The following is a 6,243-nucleotide window of genomic DNA, read 5'->3' as shown; positions in this document are numbered from 1 at the left end:
ATATACAAAAAATTATCTCAGTGTAGTTCCTGACTTCAGATAAAAATAGCTTGAATAGCAAGGAATACAGTTGTTTGTGTTTATATACATATATGAAGAAAGAAGAGACAGGGAATGAGGTCTACAATCAGAAGGACTTATTCTGTCAACTAAAATGATGAGAACTGTGCCAAGTTTTCCTCATCTGTAAAATTTATGACAATAATGATACCAGATAAGATGATGGCTGGAACATAATTGTAAATTAATTACTATCCTAAAACTTGAAAATATGATTTACATATTATACATAATTTTAGTATTTTGTACACCTCCATATTTACCAAGTAGATTAGAAGAAGCATTAATTTGATCACCTTTTTTTAAGGAAAATATGACTTTTATTGACATATAGTTGATTCACAATATTATATTAGTTTCAGGAGTACAGCATATTGATTCAGTATTTTTACAGTTTACATTCCATTAGAAGTTATTACAAGAAAATGGCTATAATACTCTGTGCTATACAATGTATCCCTGTTGCATATCTATTTTATACACAGTCATTTGTGTATTTTTGGCTTCCCTGGTGGCTCAGACAGTAAAATGTCTGCCTGCAATGCCAGAGACCTGGATTCAATCCCTGGGTTGGGAAGATACCCTGGAGAAGGAAATGGAAACCCACTCCAGTACTCTTTTCTGGAAAATTTCATGGATGGAGGAGCCTGGTAGGCTACAGTCCATGGGGTCACAAAGAGTTGGACACAACTGAGCAACTTCACTTTCAATTTCACATAGTCATTTGTGTCTCTCAATTCCAGACCCCTAACAGGCCCCTCTCCCATTTCTTCTCCCCACTGGTAATCACTAGTTTGCTTTCTATATCTGTGAGTGTGTTTCTGTTTTACTGTATGCCTTCATTTGTATTATTTTTTAAATAATGCACATAAGTGATATCATAGTGTATTTGTTTTTCTCTAACTTATTTTACTAAATGTAATATTCTCTAGGTCCATCCACATTGCTGCAAACGGCAGAATTTCATTCCTTTATATGGTTGAGTAATATTCCATTGTTATATATATATATATACACTTTTTAATCCATTTATCTGATGATGAACACTTGTGTTACTTCTGATAATGGCTATTGTAAACAGGGCTACTATGAATATCAAGGTGTGTATATCTTTTTGAATTAGTGCTTTCATTTTTTCCAGATGTGTGTGTGTGTGTGTGTGTGATATATATATATATACACTTAGATGTGGAATTGCTAAATCATATAGCAGTTCTATTTTTAGTTTTCTTAACACTGTTTTTTACTGCACCAATTTACGTTTCCACCAATAATCTACAAGAAAAAAAAGACTTAGAAAAAGAGGACTTTTAATATTATTGTTGGTGTCCATAGTAAGTTGCCTCGAAATGTGCCTCAGTGGCATACTGATTATTAAAGTTACTATATTGATTCTTAAAGTTACTTAAGAAATGACCAGTGCAAGAAGGACACCCTGACTGACCCGCATTTCTGTCTGCTGAAAGTAGAAAATCTCTTATATGAGGGGTTGCACCCTCTGTATCTGGAGGTAGAAGGACACCCTTATCACCAAAGACGGAAGTGAATCAAGAAGCCTACAGAAACAAACCTTGTTACTTCTTTAATTTACTACCCCAAGTGCAAACTCTGTTTAGATTCTTCATTAATTGGGCACCCAAATCCTAAGTTTCTTTGTCCTGTCAATTCCTCACAAATTTATTGTTTTTTGTTTGTTTGTTTTTTGTCTAAAATGTATGAAATCTGCCTGCTTTGGCCTCTTATTAGGTTTCATTTCTATGAGAGTTTCATGTGGATGAATTAAAATGTGTTTCTTTTTCTCCTGTTAATTTGCTTTGTGTCACTTTTATTACTAGTTTATCCACAAGACCTCAAAGGGGATAAAAGGGAAAATACAGCCTTTCCCAACACTATAAATAATTTTGCCATGAAATTAAAAAAATTATTTCACAAGCAAAAGACAGGGTGTCCTATTCTTCTATTATCTAAGATGGCTAGTTTGCTGTTCTGTAAGCAAAAGATATGAAAAGGAAGAAAATGTGTCCTATGGTATTTGAGACATAACTAATTCACAGAAGAAGGTACACTAACCTGGCTATTATTATGGGCTGCTGTTTGCCACAAAGGAGAACTGGAAGACCATTAGGAACTCACCTGTCGGTGCCTTAGTTTTTGCATTGCTGATATTACCTCCTTATTTCTCAAGGTATAGATCAAGGGGTTTAAAAGAGGAGTAAAAACTGTATAAAATATTGAGAGAAACTTATCCACTGGGAGACTGCTAAAAGGCCAGGCATAAATGAAGATGCAGGGCCCAAAGAAGAGGGTTACTACGGCTATGTGGGCAGTCAGGGTGGCCCGTGCCTTGGCCATGCCCGCTGAGGAACGCCGCCGCACACTGACCAGGATGACCGTGTAGGAGACCAGTAAGAGCACAAAGGAGCACATGGCCATTAGACTGCTATCTGAAAGCATCAGAACCTCAAGAGTGAAGGTGTCTGTGCAGGCAAGTTTGATAACCAGGGGAAGGTCACAGAAAAAACTGTCCACTCTGTTGGGGCCACAGAATGGGAGGTTTACTGTGAAGACCAACTGACTTACTGAGTGCAGAACCCAGTGAGCCAGGAGCCCACCACAAGGCTTATGCACTTGCCCACATTCATGATGGTGGCATAATGCAGGGGGCGACATATGGCCACGTATCTATCATATGCCATGGCCACAAGAAGCATCATCTCACCACTGGCAAAGATGTGCAGGAAGAATATCTGGCCCATGCAGCCTTCAAAGGAGATGGTCTTGTGCTCCACAAGGAAGTCAACAATCATTTTGGGGGTAGTAAAGGTGGACAGACACACATCAATGAAGGAGAGGTTACTGAGTAGAAAGTACATGGGTGTGTGTAGGGAAGGTTCAGAGAAGACTGTGAGCACTATGAGGAGGTTCCCCAGCACAATAGATAAATAGAAGAGTGTAAAAAATGCAAAACAGAAAAGTTGTAGCTCTCGAGAACCTGGAAGACTGTGCAATACAAATTCAGTCACTCCTGAATTATTTTCTTGGTCCATAGTTTCAAATTTCTGAAATTGAATAGGAAATGTTCCTGTAAAATGAAATAGAAATACATCATAGGATTGGGAGAGAAAATGAGCAAGGCCAAGCTTGGTGTCAAATCCCTCTCAACATACTTACTTCCTTATTAGCACATAAAATACATGTTGTATGCAATCATTTATTTTTTAATGACTGGATAACTCAGCTTTTATCTCTGCATCAGAGCATGATAGTTTTATTCTAAAAATAGAAGTTTACCAATCATCACAATTTCTGAAACAGGAAAGAAACTCTAGACTCATACTGACAGCTTTCAAAAAATTATCCTGTAATTTCTAGCAATATGACCTTGGGTATATTAATTAAACTCTGGGCTTTCAACTGTAAACTGGAGAAAATTATAATATATGACTCCTAGGATTTTTGTAAAGATTAAAAGAATTACAAGTGTCCCTGCTTATTGAAAGTTTGCCTTACATAAAAAGACTTATATTATTGCCTGTTTTGCTAACTTAAATTTGAAGAAGACTTTTGCTTTTATAAAAAAAGGAGAAAAGCAAAAATAGTGTTTGGCATTTGTTTTACAGTGAATTGTTATAGAAGCTTCAGGATCCTTGAATAGCAAGAAGTGGCACTGCCAAGCTTCTTCCCAGGACTGCACTTAGGTTCTTAGCATCTGGCCATCATACCTGTGAACTGTATCTGAGCATCTGTGTTTTATCTCAGGTCATTTGTTCATCCATTAGCAAGTTATGTCTTCCGGTAATTACCGCTTCACTTTATGCCATTTTTGCTTGCAAATGTTTCACTGATATGCCCTATTTCTGGATTGTAGGGAATATCTATAATATAATATTAATAGATAAAACACTTACTGTCAGCCCAAGTTCATGCACCTGACACACAGAGAGGTCAAACAAACCAAAATATCAGAGTTTGTAGCAGAGAAAGCTTTATAGAAGGGCCATGAAAGGAGACTGGTGACTCAAGCCCAAAAATACAGGCATTTTTAAAAGCCAGATGAGGGACAAGGGCTGCAAGGTTTGTGATCATCCATCTCATGCACGGTCCTCTGGTTGGCTGACGGCAAGGTAACAGGGCAGTGTCATAAGGGTTAACAGCATCAATCTTTAGGCTCCAGGAGGCCTGGGGCTACGTGCTCCTGGGCATCAAGTACTTAACATCTTCCACTGGATAAAACAACTCAGGAAATGTGCATCAAATACTATTATCTAGGTACTTCAGAAGTAGCTAAAGCAGAGGCTGTGGGGGAAGGCCTGTTGGGGAAGGCCTCATAAGGTCCACCTTTGTTAAACTTATAACAATACTTGGCCCATAAAAGATATTCAGTAGTTGTTAGGTACAATGCCTTTGTTCCATCTATGATAAAATATTTGCATGTGTTAATTAATGTAGTACTTAAGTATCAAAGTGTGATATTTGATATCATCCCACTTAAGAGAATGGTTATTCCATGCACTTTAGTGGCACCTCTTTACACAGAGCCTATTTTTCACCTTAGGCAAAATAATCAAAATAGTAAATAAAGTCTATCTTTGGAGAACTCCAGGGACAGAGGAGCCTGGTGGGCTACAGTCCCTGTAGTCACTAAGAGTCAGACACAACTGAATGACTATCACTACCCTTCACTTAGTTCCTCTCTCTACTTTCCTTTGTCCACCAACTCAGTGGATCTTTCCCCTTTTGACTGCTCCAACTTAAGAATTCAAGGTCATCCTTTACACAGATAGCTAGTAAAACCTACAGTCAGATAAAGTAGTACTCTTCACTGTCCAAACCTCTGTTTCTTGATCTGAAATTAAGGAAACTTTTTAGAGCAGTCTGAGACCCATGTACTAAAATCATCTGTATACAAAACTCTTGCTAGTGTTATATACACAGAAAAGCTTATAAAGGTCTACCCTAAAGTGTTATCTCTGAGTGAAAGAATGCAATAAATTTATCCCTTATACATTTCTATGTTTCCTGAAGTTTTTGTTGTTGTTCTTGTTGCTCTGCAATGAGTATATATTATCTTTCCAATCAGAAAAAAAAAGTAAACCACTTTTTAATTAACGATTCTATTTTTTAATTTAGAAAAGTCAAATAAGGAATAAGAATAAAAATTATCTGTAATGAGAACACAGAGATAACTGTATATATAAAGGGTATACCATTATATACACAGTACATATTATTTTAAACCTACCACTTAACATTATATAATAAATATCTCCCAGGTCAATATAATAATTTTATACAACTTTTAAAATATATTTGTTGTATTTTATTATAGAGACATTTTTAATTTTCTATATTATTAATGTATAATAACCTTGCTTTTTTTCTTTTCTTTTCTTTTCTTTTTTAACTTTACAATATTGTATTGGTTTTGCCATATATCAACATGAATCTGCCACAGGTATACACGTGTTCCCCATCCTGAACCCTCCTCCCTCCTCCCTCCCTGTATCTTGCTTTTATTTAGCTATAACTGAAGAGAAAACATTAAAATTTTACATAACCTCCTGCTTCTTCTGCCTTTAACTCAGCTTGCTCCTTGCAAAGTCTGGATCACATAGGTCTCAGAAAGTGGGGACTCACAAAACTAGGAACTGGAGCTTATCTCACTTACCCTTGTCCTGTTCTTTGCAATCGCCCAGCCCCTGCGAACCGGCAAACCCACTTAATCATGCCTGTCCATGTATAAAAGCTCTGTAACCCCTTTGTTCAGGGCTCAGAGCTTAGCGTGTTAACTCCTCTGGGCCCACCAGCGTAATAAACCTGAGTTCTCCAACTCTCCAAGTGTGGTGTTTGGTTTCTCAAGGACTGGTTTCTGCAACATAATTTTATGATTATATACATTATTTATTTAGGATACATCATTATAATTATGCACGTCAGAGTTTTTAAATTAACTATACCAAAATTTATCTCACTAAAATGATATATCAGAATGCCCATTCTTCACCTCCCATTCTCTTGACAAGACAGTGTATTATAGTTTGGTTTTTTAATTTTGCTAATTTGCTACATGAAAAATGCATCTTGGGAATTCCCTGGCAGTCCGGTGGTTAGGACTCCATGCTTTCAGTGCTGTGGGCCTGGGTTCAATCCCTGGTCAGGAAACTAAGATGCTACAAGCCACAC

At 37.0% G+C, this 6,243-nt stretch overlaps 1 pseudogene; it reads right to left on the bottom strand.

Annotated features, from left to right (window-relative positions):
* Positions 1 to 2,181: 2,181 nt before the first annotated feature.
* Positions 2,182 to 3,107, bottom strand: LOC109564504 (olfactory receptor 4K15-like; annotated as a pseudogene).
* Between the last annotated feature and the right edge of the window lie 3,136 nt (positions 3,108 to 6,243).

Source organism: Bos indicus, chromosome 10 (assembly GCF_029378745.1).
Source record: "Bos indicus isolate NIAB-ARS_2022 breed Sahiwal x Tharparkar chromosome 10, NIAB-ARS_B.indTharparkar_mat_pri_1.0, whole genome shotgun sequence".
Taxonomy (NCBI): domain Eukaryota; kingdom Metazoa; phylum Chordata; class Mammalia; order Artiodactyla; family Bovidae; genus Bos; species Bos indicus.
Note: the sequence above shows the minus strand (reverse complement) of the source record. Positions and strands in the feature narration are given on the sequence as shown.